Source organism: Crinia signifera, chromosome 19 (assembly GCF_055691185.1).
Source record: "Crinia signifera chromosome 19, ASM5569118v1, whole genome shotgun sequence".
Taxonomy (NCBI): Eukaryota; Metazoa; Chordata; class Amphibia; order Anura; family Myobatrachidae; genus Crinia; species Crinia signifera.
Genome location: NC_139226.1, coordinates 135,076,409 through 135,093,339, shown reverse-complemented (window position 1 = coordinate 135,093,339; position 16,931 = coordinate 135,076,409).

The following is a 16,931-nucleotide window of genomic DNA, read 5'->3' as shown; positions in this document are numbered from 1 at the left end:
TAACTGTTGTCATATCCTCATTATAAGGTGTAAATACAGGTTTCTGTGTATCACTGGCGTAATGACAAGTTCTATGTATCATGGTTATGTAGCTCCTCTGGTGTATTGATAGGTTCTATACGTTCTATACGTGTCACTGGACTGGTGACAAAGCTCCTCTGTCTGATGTAAGGACAAGTTCTATATGTGTCACTGATGACATAGCTCCTCTGATGTAAGGACAGGTTCTATGTGACATAGCTCCTTTGGCATGAGGGCAAGTTCTGGAAGTTCCTCTAAATATTGCATTTCAGCTGCAGTTTCTATAGATAAAATTATACAGTATTGGAGAATGTTTCATCTCATTGGTAGCAAAATATCTGAATCAGGACTTGTAATACAAAAATGATGAGCCGCCATAGTCGTGTATTAATTAAATATAGAGAGGAAAGATTCTGCTTGAGCTCATTCGCTATGTGCGCTGGTCTTACAGTGTTGTTCCTATTGAGTAAGGAGTCTACACAACATTACTAATGCAGTAATATATCCAAATAGAGTGTGTAACTCACATCGTGTCAGGTAGAGAAAATGAGAAGCAATCATATTATGGCACCTTTAAGGATAATCCACATAAGCAAAGGCAACTGGAGAATTCTGCTGGACAAGTACTGCAGGTCACCATCCTGCGCAGTGCACTGTTATTATTAATAAGAAGAAGTAGAAGACTGTAACTAACACAAATGACTACATGCCTAATATAGTATCTCTGTATGCATCTTTTTCTTATTAGATTATAAGGCTGTGAGGAGAGTCTGTTGGTGTAATGGTTAATAATTTTGCCTTACAGCACTGAGGTCTTATTTATTAACAGTTTCTTATATAGCGCACACATATTCCGCAGCGCTTTACACAGAATAGTTGAACATTCACATCAGCCCCTGCCCCAGTGGAGCTTACAATCTATATTCCCTACCACATGTACATACACACACGCAGACATTCTAGGGTTAATTTTTGTTGGAAGCCAATTAGACTACCAGTATATTTTTGGATTGTGGGAGGAAACCGGAGTACCCAGAGTAAACCCATGCAAGTAGGCGGAGAATATACAAACGCCTCACAGTTAGGGCCATGGTGGGTATTGAACCCATGACCATGATAAATTTTGATTCTCTATGGGTTAAACTTCATGGTCTTGTGTTTACAGAGAGTTAACTGTCCACATTTACATGCACATACCTGTAACCTGACTCAGGTTCAGTGTAAACAGAGCAGACCCTGGTCCGACCTAGGTCAAAGTGCTGTAGAGTATGAAGCTGGGTCCATCCCTGGATACTCCTGTGTTTGAAGACCAGGGTCCGACCAGGGATTTTGGTGTAAAAGGGGTATTAGAAGGGCTAAAATGAGCAATATCTTTTAAAAGGTAATCAAGTGTGTATGGGGCTTATGTTGCAACACTGAGAAATATTGTTACAAATTATTTGCATTTAACAATTTGAATAGATACATGTAACTTTGAGATTGTCTAGTGTGTGAAGCAGAGTTTTCATTTACTTTCTCTTTTCACATGCTGTCTACTACATAAAGGTGGAATTAAACCGTTTTATTAAATTAAATGTAAAAAATAAATTAAAAAACAGAAGTAGGCCGAACCTGTCCACCTACTTCTGTGACATCAGAAGTTGGACAGAAGTTGGCTGGACGAAAAAAAAAAAAAAAAAAGTTTACTCGTTGAAAGAAAAGTTTGTTAGATGTGTGGGGAACTGTTTTAGTTGGACTGTCAAGTTGGATGGTTGGAGGTTTGAAGGGTTTCAGAAAAGTTGGTCTGAAGTTGGTCTGATGTGTGGCCAGCATTAAGTCATATGTTCCACTAGATAATTCAATTATTATGGACAGTAGTCAGATGTGGAACACGGGATGTGATAAACAAAAGAACCTTTCTATGTATGTTGGGGGAAGGAAAGCATATGACAAGGGTTTCTAAGGAAATAACTGTGTATTCTGGTATATATATGAGAGAACCAGCACCAGAAATAAAGCCTTCTCTTCCAAGTCACTGTCTTCAGTTCCTTTGGTCCTGGAATATCTGAATACTACTGCAGGTCCCATTACATCTCGTTCAATGGTCACCAACCATCAAATGATGTGGAAGGGACATGCACATCTAAGGATACTCTGAAGTAACCTTAGATGTGCGTGGGCATTTGGAAAAAAGAGGGTGGGCAGCAGACATCAGGTGATGTCAGCTGCCCGCCCCCAGTGCCCACATCACGGCTTTATCACCATGGGAACACCAATCATTTTCATGGGAACACCCATGAAACGCTGGGTGTTACCATGGGTGCTACTATCCGCCCCCACCCCGCCCACAATGTTGGGTGTGTGCACCCTGCGAACAGTCTGCTCACCGAGTCTGCATGCACCCGATGTAAGGACATGCACAGAAATGTGGCTGCACATGCACATACACCAAACATCGGTTATAGTGCGAAGGGGATGCAGTTTAAATCCCGGCGGTCGGGATCCCAGCATTCAAGATCCCGACGCCGGAATCCCGAACGCCGAAATCCCGACACTTTCTCCCCCCGTGGGTGTCCATTAGTTTGCCGAGCATAGCGAGGCACCGGGCCCGATGTGTGGCGAGCGCAGCGAGCCCGCAAGGGGGGGGGGGGGCGATCTACGTCCCCCCCTTGTCGGGATTTCGGCGTTTGGGATTTCGGCGTTCGGGATTCCGGCGTCGGGATTTTGAACGCCGGGATCCCGACCGCCGGCTTTTCATGCCGAATCCATGCGAAGGTACGGTCCGTGTAAACAGTCCAGAATAACCCCCTAAATCTTACAGACTTTACAACATTTTCGTGACATAGATAAAGTTTATTTAAAAATATGTATATTTTCAGTATATTTAAATATTTTTTATAATCTAATCCAAAATTATAATAATTAGTTTGGGGCAAATAATAGGACCGTGGCTGATTTTCTCTGTAGTAGTTTCTGCTACTATCAAGTAAAGACACCCGCATTAAGAATAATCAGTAATTTGGTTATTTATTATAACCCTGGATATATACTGTAGTACTAGTCTGGTGACACTATTTCCAGGATAACTATGTTAAATTAGATCAGTGATTATAGTAGGACTACAGGTTGAGTCTCCCATATCCAAAACTCCAAAATAGGCAATATTCAAACCTACAGATATTTTTTAACCCGACTGGGATAGTGACACCTCTGCTTTCTGATGGTCCAATGTACAAACCTTTGATTAGTAAGCTAAATTATTTAATGCATTATATAAAATTATATGCAGGCTGCTTATGTAATGTGCACTGTATATGAAATAACATGCAAACTACAGAAAAATCTAAAATTCAAAATACTCAGCCTGATTCTAAAAGAAAGTGCTTAGATCTATGTTCAAACTAAAAAAACGTACAAATTTTTTTTAGAATTGATATCACCGATTGCTTGGTGAACCTGATATACTGTAAGGTGGATTTCGTTTGCCAACACCTAAAAAAATCCATTACCAGAACTGAAATTTTAACTTTGATGCTATAAAATCTACATGATTAAATTGTGCACTTTTATTGGCAAAGTCCAGTGTTTATTTTGTCAACAATAGTTTTGACAAAGAGGAAACATTGGTGACAGTTTTATTTTGAGACTAAAATCTAAACCAAGATTCACTGACTATATACTGATTAACATTGTCAAAGATCATTTATGGATTCTATTCAATTAAAGTTGACTAAAAGTTTAATTAAAGTCGGATCCATTCTGACATGAATTTGTCGGAACAGATCCGACAATATCTATTCAATTGAGAGGGTGTCGGATTTGAGACAAATCTGAATGTTGGATTTGAGACAAATCCGAATGTTAGATTTGGCTGCTGCTGCTTCTGCTGCTCATCCGGCACTGTCCTCCCCGCTTCATATCCTCAATCAAACTTTTTTAAAGTTGGTTTGAGATTGTCAGAAATGGGCCAAAAACATGTTTTCCAACAGGTCGAAGCATTGTAAAACCGTTGGAAAAAATAAATAAAAAAAATGGAATATGTCGAATCATGGATTTGATTAAAAAGGAGTAGAAAACTGCAGTTTTCCAACAAACGGCAGTTTCTGACTCTAATTAAATAGACCCCAATGTGTTCTATATACAGTATTTTCAGAAAATAAATATGACCTGATATAAAATATATAGTATTACTAGATTACTAAATATATATGGGAACACTAGAGCAACTCAGACTCAGTATGTAACACATTATTAGTCTAGAATAGTAGTAGTAGTAATACGTTTATTTATAAGGCGCCACAAAGTGCCCGCAGCGCTGTACATAGCAAACAAAAATACAAATTACAAGGTAACATACAGGGTGTGTTGATAAAATACAGCATAAATAGGGGTATAGCTGGCAGAACTAAAATCAGCATCAGTTCAGAAGTAGGTGGTGAAATTGTTGAGGAGACTGAGGATGAAGTAAAGGAAGGGAAGAACAGGTCAGGAGCACTGGTGAGGTAAAGAGGTAGGATGAGTATGTGAGGAAGGAGGGCCCTACTCATAAGAGTTAACATACTAAAAGGAGGTGGGTGGACGAATGAAAAACAATAGGATAAGTAGGAACGGATGGGAACGGAGGCAGGATAGGAGGATCAAAAGAGGTTAGGAGGAGGGATAGGCTAGTCGAAAAAAGTGGGTTTTGAGGGAGCGCTTGAAAGAGGTAAGGGAATCATAAAGCCTGATGGGTGGCAAGAGGTTGTTCCAGTGCAGGAGGGGCAGCGCGAGAGAAGTCTTGGACACGGGAGTGGGAGGAGGTGATTAGGTGAGTGGTCAGTCGGCGGTCAGCAACGGAGCAAAGAGGACAGGAGGGAGTGTGGATAGAATTCAGTGAAGAGAGGTAAGGAGCGGTGGATCTGGAGAGAGCCTTGTAGGTGGTGGTGAGGAGTTTAAAGAGAACTCTGAAAGGAATGGGGAGCCAGTGAAGAGATAGACAGAGGGAGGAGGCGGAGGTAGAGTGGCGGGAAAGGAAGGTGAGCCTAGCAGCAGCGTTAAGAATGGATTGGAGAGGTGCAAGGCGGGTGAGAGGAAGCCCAGAGAGAAGGATGTTGCAGTAGTCAAGGCAGGAGATGGAAAGAGAGTGAATGAGAATTTTGGTCGCGTCAGTGGAGAGGAATGGTCTGATGAGTTAGATGTTGAGTAGGTGAAAGCGGCAAGACTGTGAGAGAGCATGAATGTGGGGGGGGGAAGAGAGTGAGGAGTCAATGATGACACAGAGCGCGTTTGATCGGTGGAGGTGATCTCGGTTTCCCCATTGCTGATGGAGATAGTGGGAGAAAAGGGGATGTTCGGGGGATGGAAGATTAGAAGTTCAGTTTTAGCCATGTTTAGTTTCAGGAAGCGTTGGGTCATCCAGGCTGAGATGGCCGTGAGGCATTCGGAGACCTTGGACAAGAGTGATGGGGATAGGTCGGGGGAGAAGAGATAGATTATGGTATCATCAGCATAAAGATGGTAATGGAAACCATAGGAGCTGATGAGGGAGCCCAGAGAGGTGGTGTAGAGGGAGAAAAGGAGAGGGCCAAGGACTGACCCGACTGGCTGTGGGGTAGTAGGAGAGGAGGAGCTCGGAGTGGAGACGGAGAAGGAGCGATCGGAGAGGTATGAGGTGAACTAGGAGAAGACCGTGCCAGTGATGCCAAAGGAGCAGAGGGTGTGTAGCAGGAAAGAGTGGTCAACAGTGTCAAAGGCAGCCGACAGATCAAGCTGGATGAGGATAGAGAAGAGGCCTTTGGATTTAGCAGATAGTAGATCGTTAGTGACTTTGGTCAGGGCAGTTTCAGTGGAATGTAAAGGGCGGAACCCGGATTGGAGGGGGTCTAGAATGGAGTTAGAAGTAAGCTGGCTTAGGAGAAGATTATAGGTCAGACGTTCTAGGAGCTTGGAGGCAAAAGGGAGGAGGGAGATGGGCCTGTAGTTGGATGGAGAGTTGGGGTCCATATTTGTTTTTTTGAGAATTGGGGAGACAAGAGCGTGTTTGAAGGAGGAAGGGAAGATCCCAGGATAGGGAAAGATTGAAGAGGTGAGCCAGGTGAGAGCAGACTGACGGACTGAGACGATGGATAATATTGGAGGGGATAGGATCGAGCAGGCAGGTGGAGGGAGAAGCGGATTGAAGGATAGAGTGGACTTCAGTGGCAGTGGTGGACAGGGGCGGATCCAGGATAAAATGACAGGGGGGGCACCATGATAAAAGAGGGTTTAGGTGGGGGAGGGCCAGTGTTAGTGGTGCCAGTGTACATGCTAAGAGAGCGGCAGAGAGAGGGTGGCAATGGGATTAAAAATAGGCCCACCATGGCAACAAAAGTGAAGGATGTAGTTGTGCGCGCGCCGAAGGCGCGCTCTGGAAAAGGGGGTGTGGCCACTCAACAGGGGGCATGTCCTTGAGTGTAGTGTACAACACCATATACAACTTCTACACATTATGCTACAAAATACTGGACCCCATTATACTTGCCCCTTACACATGATGCCAAATGGAATGAGCCAAAATTCAAACAATGCCACATGGAATGTGTCAAAATTCACATAATGCCACACGGATTGAGCCAAAATTCACATAATAACACACGGATTGAGCCAAAATTCACAAAATACCAAATGGATTGAGCCAAAAATCACATACTGTAATGCCAAATGGATTGAGCCAAAATTCACATAATGCCACATGGATTGTGTCAAAATTCACATAATGCCACACGGATTGAGCAAAATTCATAAGATGCCATATGGATTGAGCCAAAATTCACATAATGCCACATGGATTGAGCCAAAATTCAAATAATGCCACACGTATTGAGCCAAAATTCACATAATGCCACACGGATTGAAACAAAATTCACATAATGCCACACGGATTGAGCCAGAATTCGCATAATGCCACACAGATTAAGACAAAATTCACAATACGCTTCATAAACAGGGACATGTCCACCAAACGCGCGCATTAAACATTAACACCATAATGTCCATTGCACGTTAAGTTACACGGCATGATGTCCATTATGTATTATGCCAAACACCATACTGCCTATTAAAAATTATGCTACATACAGTAAGTGCTGCTTATCTACATGCTCATTGCCAAGGGTTCCATGCTCATTGCCAGAGGTTCCATGCTCGTTGCCATGTGGGATAACATGCTCATTGCCAATGGGGAATACATGCTCGTGGTAAATGGGGGACAGCTGCCGCCAGGCAGAAGTGATAGCCACTGACAGTGGCAGAGCCTGGCTGTATTCCGAGCACTGCAGGTCCCAGCTATTTGAAATAATACCCATTTCACACCAGAAAATGCATTCCCAGGTTGGCCCCTTTTACACCAGCCTAGTCCCTGCATTTTCTGGTGTGAGGGGGAGAGAAAACCACCCCTCCCCCCCCTTTAACCAGTTATCTCATTTAACCGGCTATATCTTCAGAACTAACTGACCCATTTACATGAGACAAGTATCATATTGAAGAACTTTTGAGTGGGCTTTGAATGATTTTAGTTCTAGAGTAATCTGCCCTCAAAGAACATTAACAGCCATGAAATTACATTTCAAAAATAAAAAAATCGATGGTACTTGTGAGTTATCCGGGCTGCCGATTTTGTCCTTAACTTAAGGACACCCGACCGACGCGATGCCCGCGATTTAGCCGAAATCGGGGGCATCGCGTCGGTCGTGGCCGTTATAAGGAGCCGCGACGCGATGCCCGCGATTTCCCATAGACAGTAATGTTAAAAGACACGATGGACACGATTTCCGACACGATTTCCCATAGACAGTAATGTTAAAAGACGCGATGGACCCGATTTCCCATAGACAACAATGTTAAAATAAAATGACAATGTGTAATTGGCCAATATGGGCATTTCACATTGGATATGTTTTAAAAAAAAATGTTTCATGGCCCCCCACCACCGTTAACGCCACCCCGCTATTGACGCCAACCCGAAGCGTGGCGAGCGCAGCGAGCCCGCGAGGGGCGGCGGTACGCGTCCTCCGACCTTTTCATACCCCTACTATCCACTAGGGCGTGGAGTGAGAATAGAATAGTGTGGCGAGCGCAGCGAGCCACCGAGCCCGAAGCGTGGCGAGCGCAGCGAGCCCCGCGAGGGGACGCGGATACCTTCACAGGTATCCGCATGCCCTTGCGGGCTTCACAGGTGTCCGCGTCCCCTCGCGGGGCTCGCTGCGCTCGCCACGCTTCGGGCTCGGTGGCTCGCTGCGCTCGCCACACTATTCTATTCTCACTCCACGCCCTAGTGGATAGTAGGGGTATGAAAAGGTCGGAGGACGCGTACCGCCGCCCCTCGCGGGCTCGCTGCGCTCGCCACGCTTCGGGTTGGCGTCAATAGCGGGGTGGCGTTAACGGTGGTGGGGGGCCATGAAACATTTTTTTTTAAAACATATCCAATGTGAAATGCCCATATTGGCCAATTACACATTGTCATTTTATTTTAACATTGTTGTCTATGGGAAATCGGGTCCATCGCGTCTTTAAACATTACTGTCTATGGGAAATCGTGTCGGAAATCGTGTCCATCGTGTCTTTTAACATTACTGTCTATGGGAAATCGCTGGCATCGCGTCGCGGCTCCTTATAACGGCCACGACCGACGCGATGCCCACGATTTCGGGCGCGATGAAAAAATCGGCAGCCCGGATAACTCACAAGGCAGCAGTGATGGCAGTCCTGAAAGAGTAGATTTTGGTTGAAAAGTAGGTAGCAAAATCAGCGGCTATGATGGAGGATGGAAGAGCTGGGGGAGGGGGGAGGGCAAGGAGTTGAAGGTGGTGAAGAGCCTGCTGGGGATGGATGATTGGGAAAGGATGAGGGACTTAAAGTAGGATTCCTTGGCCAGAGCAAGGGCAGAGCTGAAGGAGGAAAAAATGAATTTGAAATGGAGATTATCCACAAGGGAGCGTGATTTCTTCCAGAAGCACTCAGCAGTGCGAGAGCACTTTTTAAGGAATCGGGTGATAGACGAGTACCACGGTTGGGGGTTGGAGCAGCGAAGGGGGATAGAGGAGGGAGGGCAGGCAGAGTCCAATTCCAAAGATAGGGTGTCATTATAGAGGGAGGCGGCAAGGTTCGGGCAGGACATGACGGCGATTGGGGCGAGAAGAGGACACAGCGTGTTTGAGAAGGCAGCAAGATCAAGTGTGTTGATGTTATGCCGTGAGACATTGCACTTGGGAGGGGGGGTGGGAGAGGGGAAAGCCGTGAGGGAGAAGGAGATGAGGTGATGGACAGAAAAAGGAAAAGCCAAGATAGTGTAGTCAGTAAGGGAACAAGAGCGAGAGAAGATGAGATCTAGGGAGTGTCCTTGGATGTGGGTGGGAGAGGTAGTCCACTGAGATAGGCCAAGAGAGGAGCAGAGAGAGAGAGGAGTTTGGAGGTGCCAGGATCAGTGGGTTTATCCAAGGGGATGTTAAAGTCACCATGAATGACAGATGGCAGGTCAGAGGAGAGGAAGTGTGGAAGCCAGGCAGCGAAGTTGTCAAGAAATTGGGAGATAGGGCCAGGGGGGCGGTAGATTGAAGCGACACGGAGGTGGTAGGGGTAGTACAGACGGATGGAGTGAGACTCAAAGGAGGAGAAAAGGAGAGAGGGTTCAGGGTGAATGACATTGTAGGTGCATGAGGCTGAGAGGAGAAAACCCACACCGCCACCTTGGCGACCGTCAGGCCTGGGGGTGTGAGAGAAAGAGAGGCCACCGTGGGAGAGAGCAGATGGAGAGACAGAATCAGAGGTGGAGAGCCAGGTCTCGGTGATAGCAAGGAGGTGGAATGCGCTAGAGATGAATAGGTCATGGATGGCAGGGAGTTTGTTGCAGATGGATCTGGCGTTCCATAGGGCAAAGGAAAGAGGGGGGGGTGGGTTGTGTATTTATGTGGATAAGGTTTTTGGGATTGCAGAAGCGAGGGGGGTCGTTGGGAGGGTGCAGGGGCGAGTGGTCAGGATAGGTATGGGATGGGACGGGGGAGGAGCGGTAGGAGAAAGTGAAGTTGAGAGATTAACAGCCATGAGGACCAGAGGTGAGAGGGTAGGTTAGTGAAAGCAGACAGAGAGCAGGGATTTGGGAAGACAGACAGCATCTGTAGTAGATTTGCGAGGATGTGGTAGAAAACAGTGAGAGAGCTTGGTATGTGAAAGAGGAGAGAAGGTAACAGGCAAGGAACAACTGTCAGAGAGGAGACAAGTGAGTAGAATCAGGTTGATTGAGTAATCCAATTAAGTATGAAACAACAGCAAGCGAGAGGATGAAAGGAACAGAGAAGGAAAGAAGCAAAGCAGATAGGAGCAGGCGTGAAAAGGGAAAAAGAGTGCAATAAATGTGTGGCAAAGATAAGAGAAAATAACCGTGTATGAGTAAAATTAAATACAATGTTAGAAAAATATAGATAAAATGAATTAAATGTCAAAATTGAGCAACAGGTTACAATAGGATAGAAAGAAGATGAATATATCACAATAAAATAGAATATGAAAATTTAGACTGTGTTCAAACTCACCTTTTTCAGTATTCTAACTCACCTGCTTCAGTTTCCAACTCACAAGTCACTTAAGTAGTCAAGCTTCACTTTAGTCTGCAAGCTTCCCTCTCAATGAGCAAAGAATACCAATGATATATTCAGTTTCCAACTCAGTTGGTTTTGCAGTGTACATGATTGCCGCTTTAAAAAAACCTGGAGATTTTCTACCAAATCGGTAACTTTCTGATTCTGTAACCCTACTACACTTTACCCTGAGTATCTAACACATTCTCATCCTACAGAATGACAGATTTCCATTCCAAACAGCAGCACATTGGCCGTATTGGCTATGGGATTTAGACACTCGCACAAATTAAGGTTCTGCCGCTATTTTATTGTATATATATTGTTTATAATGTGACCATATCAAATGTGTAGCACACTATATATATATATGTACTATGTTACCTAATGTGTTTTAAATGATTTTTTAGATGTACTGTATAACATGCTCCCCACAGACGCCACCCCCAGCTCCACCCTAAGTGGGAGGCAACACCAAGTGGTATATAAACCCTGACCAGGGAAGGTGACAGCACCACCTTGAAAAAGACCCCAGAGTCGAAACGCATTGGTGCGGTGCTGTGAGCTTTTTTAACTCAGACCCTATGTCTACCTACTGACCACTGAATCTGGTGAGCATTCTGAGGCCTCCAATTACATCTGGGTTCCCAGTAAAAGTGCCAGTGGGTGTAATCAAGGTTTCTGTTTTATTTTGGACTTCTGTAAACCATGTTTTATGAAAGAGATACCTACCTTTTTATCAATAAATTGCATCTTTTGGACCATTACCCTGTCTAAGGAGTTCGTGTAAAGATACCCTGATAGGAGGAGTCACATACTTTACAAGTAAGCATACAAGTACGCATATCAGAGCAAACAAACCTTTACAGTATATGCTTATACGGTGTTTCCTACATGTAAGCATACATGTAAGAATAGTACATTGTGGGTGACACGTGGTGAACCTATACCTTTTTGATCCGAAAGAACACTGGTGGGAGAAGGAAGAACTGCATTAAGGACTAAATACTTCCTTGGGGATCCCCATAGTAATTTGCTGTGTAAACAAGACTACACACTGTATGTTTTTGTATTTTATTTCATGACCTGGATGGAGAGAAATACAAGGATTACCTATTCTGGACGTTGTTGAACCACACATTTGGGACTATAAGAGGCGTGTTTGATATACCTAAATAGTAAGATCATATTAATATCTTATACCTAACTATTGGGCGCTTTTTCCTGCCTATCCATTTACTACTGTTTATTCTCTACTGGGAAGGTAACTCTCAGTTTGGTTAAGTGCAGCCCTCATTTGCGCCAAGGATTATATTGCTTTTTTTCATTTACTCGCACAACTTCCTCATTCCCATCTTTTAGCCTAATAAGATGCTGGTTACTCCCATCTTTACCATCCCCCTTCACCATCCCCTGGGAATCTGCTTTATTCATAGTGAACAAAGCTCTGTTCCCCTATACGCACTGCTGTCCAGGTTTAGGTGCACCTGCTGTGAAACAGGGAGCTGAGCAACTGGCAGGAGTTGACATACTAGAGAGCAGGATTCCTCACTGTCAGCTCCCCCCATTCCAGTGATGGCTCCCTGGCTGCAGAGGAAGCCAGAAACCCCTGCAAGCTAGGCGGACAATTGGAGGGGACCTTACCTAAGTTTGCTTGCTGCTTCCCTTCCTGATGTCACATAATCTAGAGTCTGGTCTCAGAAACTTGAGGTTCATATCCTCTGGTAGATAAACATCTCCCCTTCCATATGAACCCAGTTCTGAGCCGATTGGACAACCGAAACAGAGTAATTAAGCTTTAAGCTCATTTTAATTTAGACATAGGGTTAAGCTGTAGCAATGCTATTTTAGCACGCTTTTACACCAACGCTACTGTAACAAATGCTGGGGTTTTATAGAAACATTTTTTGTGTGTGCCTAGTGTTATTAAATATAACTTTTATGAATGTTTCAATTAAAAAATAAAAATAAATGACAGTAATCGAATGGTAGTTACAAGCGGCGCAGTTATCCACTGGCCTATACCACTTGGTGATGTGTATGTAGAGAGTGCTCCCATTCAGAGGCAGCCATAGCGCCATTCTGGAAACATGATAAGTGTTGGCGGTACTGTATTCAGCCCACCCCAACCCCCGCCTCCCTTCCCTGGGAGACTTTTCATGGAGAATGCAATGGAAGAGGCTGATTCAGTCGATCTGGCTGGGGGAAGGTGCCATGCAGACACTCTGTGCATCATGCATAGTACTAAACATTACACAGCATGCTCTATGCATGCTCTACGGTTCTTTTGCATGGAGTCACACAAAAAAAGCTTTTATGAAAACAGGGTTTTTTGTGTGTGCATGCCTAGTTTTATTACATCTAACTTTGATAAATGTTTCAGTAAAAAAATAGCACATCTCTCTGCACGCAGCCACACCCTCTACAAGGTATTAACTTCCTGACAGCTATTATAGCTGAAACATAAGATTTGTACTGTAGGTGCTTTCATAACTATAAACGCCACAGAGTTGACTCCTGCTAAAATAACTGTAATCCTCCTGGAGCAAAAGGAAGAAAAAGTATGTCACAACATGGTGCACCTAGATTGACTCACACGAATAAAAGTTAGCTTTTATGAGCATGGTTTAAGATAGCGAAATATATAAAAAACACAGACAAAACAACATAAATGGTGTGTTTAAAAAACGGTGGCTCACCGAATTCGCACAGTTATAGACTATTACAATTTGGCTGTTTACAAGTTTCAGTTGCCAATATTTATGAGGTACTTTATGTACTGTTTATATCTCTTGGCTTGGTTCCCCAGTATAAAGGTGCATGGGATTGTGTGTTGTACAGTGTATGAATACCCGTGCACAATTCAATATGTCCAATGGTAGCACACCCTCTATAGAAACAGAATAAGGAGCATACCCATCCCCATTGTTCATCAGAGGGTCCACCTGTCATTCTTCAAAAATTAATGAGAGTCCTGTGCGAATAACACATCCTCTGTGTCTAATCCTCCTGGAGCACTACAACTGCTATAGGGCTCAACATAAATTAACAGTGCACAGATTTACTGTATAACTGGTATCCCTGGTTAAATAAATAGCAGCAGTATCATATTAAATGAATCTCCTTTTCTCTCTCCGTTATCAGCAGCAGTTGTAATTATAGTGTAGGCTATACTGTATGTTGGCAGCCAGATTTTAGATATCTAGCGTAAAGGGGCACAGTTCAACTAGTAGTTTCTCTCCAATAAATAAGGCTCTGTATATATGTAAGCAATGCTGCAGATCTGTGCGCTGTAAAGGCTGAAGTATTAAATGACAGAACCGCTTTAATCAGTCTCTCTCCCTCTAGGACAGGCATTCTCAACCACGGTCTTCAAGGCACACCAACAGTGCAGGTTTTAGTGATATCCAGGCTTTAGCACAGATGGTTTAATCAGAATCACTCAGGTACTAATTAAGTCACCTGGGCTCAAGCCTGGATATCACTAAAACTTGCACTGTTAGTGTGCCTTGAGGACCATGGTTGGGAATGCCTGCTCTAGGATACAGTAGCTAGGTGTTTTACATTACCTGGGACTTAACTTCAATGGTTATGGGCTGTATGGGGCAGCTGTCCTGTGGTTAAACTCTGCTGCCTTGGAGCTGATTTACCACTCACCACTCCCCTTTGCTGTCCCATCCTCTCTAGGTCTCCACCCAAACTCCACCTCAGCTGCCGCCTCCTGCGAACTTTCTCCACCGGGAGCGGATCCCTCCTTCTGAAGTCGGTGCTGCTTTCACCAATCAGCATCTGGACACCGGGACCACAGGAGACTCCACCGGATTTGTCACAACCTCCAGTAAGCCTCTTTTCTCCCCTACAGGAATGCTCTCCACTGCTGCTATGCTGCATAGCTCTGGTTTTTCTCAATCTCCTCAGGGAACTGTGCCACAGCCGTTAACGGCTGCTGGTTTTAACTCTTTCTTCAAGTGCTTAGCACAGTTGCCCGCTCTCCCCACGAGCGGAAAAACTTTATTAAGGTGTCCAACATGATTACAACTAGTAGTCCAACTCCCTCTGGTGGGAGTTTCAGCCTATTATATTAATAATAAATGTACTGCTTTCCATGAAATTCCAAGTTGCCTTCTGTGAAGGCATTTCTATATATCCAGCATAACTTTTAATGTCCCCTATGGGGATGGTATACTGGCAAAACACAACTAAAGTATCTTCTATGAAGAATGATTAGTACAACATCATATGCTTATGGTCCACTATATACATTTTAAAACATTACATCTATGCTCTTTATATGAGGATATCACATCGGCATCAGCTGTAACAGGTCATATTTACGGCAACACAGGATAGTTGGAGACTGAACCCTGGTTCTAATCCAGGCTTGGATGAGCCGGCCAGTGGTTCCTTAGATGGTAAGGAATCGAGACCTGATGCATTTCCCCGCTTACTTATGTCAGCGGCTTCATCAAGAGGAGGGAGGAGGGCCCTGCTCCAAGGAGCTTACAATCTAGAGGGAAGGGGGAGACAGACAGGTGACATGAGGCACAAAAAACTGTGGGAGCACAAAGAGTTTGTGCCAGAAAAGAGGTTACGCTGTTTGAGTGCACACTGTATATTTTAATATTTTTTTACTGTATTGTAATCATGAATATGAGATAAAATTTAACTTTTAATAAACTTGCTTTTAAAAAGATTTCCCCTTTGTTTTTATTCCTTTATATTCTTAGGAACAAAAGAGTTTTTGGGTTTTCTATGTGAAATATAGAATTAAAATCATATACATTTAGACATGGTGCTCATACAAAGAAATGAAATGAGAAAGTGTAGAGAAATAAAGTATTTAAAACAACAGAATGCCAGAGCCCGTGGTCTGCTGCACTTAATTTGATGTTTTCAATAATATAGTTTTATTACAGGTCTTCCCTGTGTCTTATTGTGTCTGTGCACTCTTGCCTATATTTGGCTTTAGCCCAGTTGACTATTCAGATGTATTTCGTATGGGGATATATGTTGATTGTTACTATTGCCAAATTTATTGGCGTCGAGTTCAGCATATTCCTTTTTCAGAAAAAGGTGTGTGTTGGGTTTGTTATTTTCCCTCAAAATTTGAGGTTATATCACTTCCTCTAAGCCTAGAGGTTGTGTTTACCCCAGCTAGTGATTATTATATCGGGGTTTCGGTTCAAAAAGGTTTTTTTTTTGGAAGAAAAAGTTTTTTGTGTATAGTTTTTATTTGCACATATCGCCTTTGAACTCTGATTTTAATGTTTATAGAGTTGCATGGTTTTTTAGTTTGTCTATCACTGTTCACCTCAAATGTGTATTTCTACACTGCAGCAAGGGTGCAGTTTTTTAATTTTCAATTAAAAACTGCAACAGGGCTCCAACTGTCGGTCCAGGCAGGGACCCTTGCTGCAGTGTAGAAATACACATTGAGGTGAACAGTGATAGACCCACTAAAAAACCATGCAACTCTATAAACATTAAAATCAGAGTTCAAAGGCGATATGTGCAAATAAAAACAATACACAGAAAACTTTTTGTTCAAAAAAAAAAAAAATTTATGAACCGAAACCCCGATATAATAATCACTAGCTGGGGTAAACACAACCTCTAGGCTTAGAGGAAGTGATATAACCTCAAATTGTGAGGGAAAATAACAAACCCAACACACACCTTATTCTGAAAAAGGAATATACTGAACTAGACGCCAATAAATTTGGCAATAGTAACAATCAACATATATCCCCATACGAAATACATCTGAATAGTCAACTGGGCTAAAGCCAAATATAGGCAAGAGTGCACAGACACAATAAGACCCAGGGAAGACCTACAGTAAAACTATATTATTGAAAACATCAAATTAAGTGCAGCAGACCACGGGCTCTGGCATTCTGTTGTTTTAAATACTTTATTTCTCTACACTTTCTCAATTCATTTCTTTGTATGAGCACCATGTCTAAATGTATATGATTTTAATTCTATATTTCACCTAGAAAACCCAATCCTCTTTTGTTCCTAAGAATATAAAGGAATAAAAACAAAGGGGAAATCTTTTTAAAAGCAAGTTTATTAAAAGTTAAATTTTATCTCATATTCATGATTACAATACAGTAAAAAAATATTAAAATATACAGTGTGCACTCAAACAGCGTAACCTCTTTTCTGGCACAAACTCTTTGTGCTCCCACAGTTTTCTGTATATTCTAGTTACCCTGAGTGGCACCCCCGCATGTGAACAAAAAATAGCGGGCAACACGGGTCCATAAATAAATATACTGATGACCCACTAAGAGTGTGCAGACAAATTCGCTACCCGTCCTCTCCCCATCATTTACT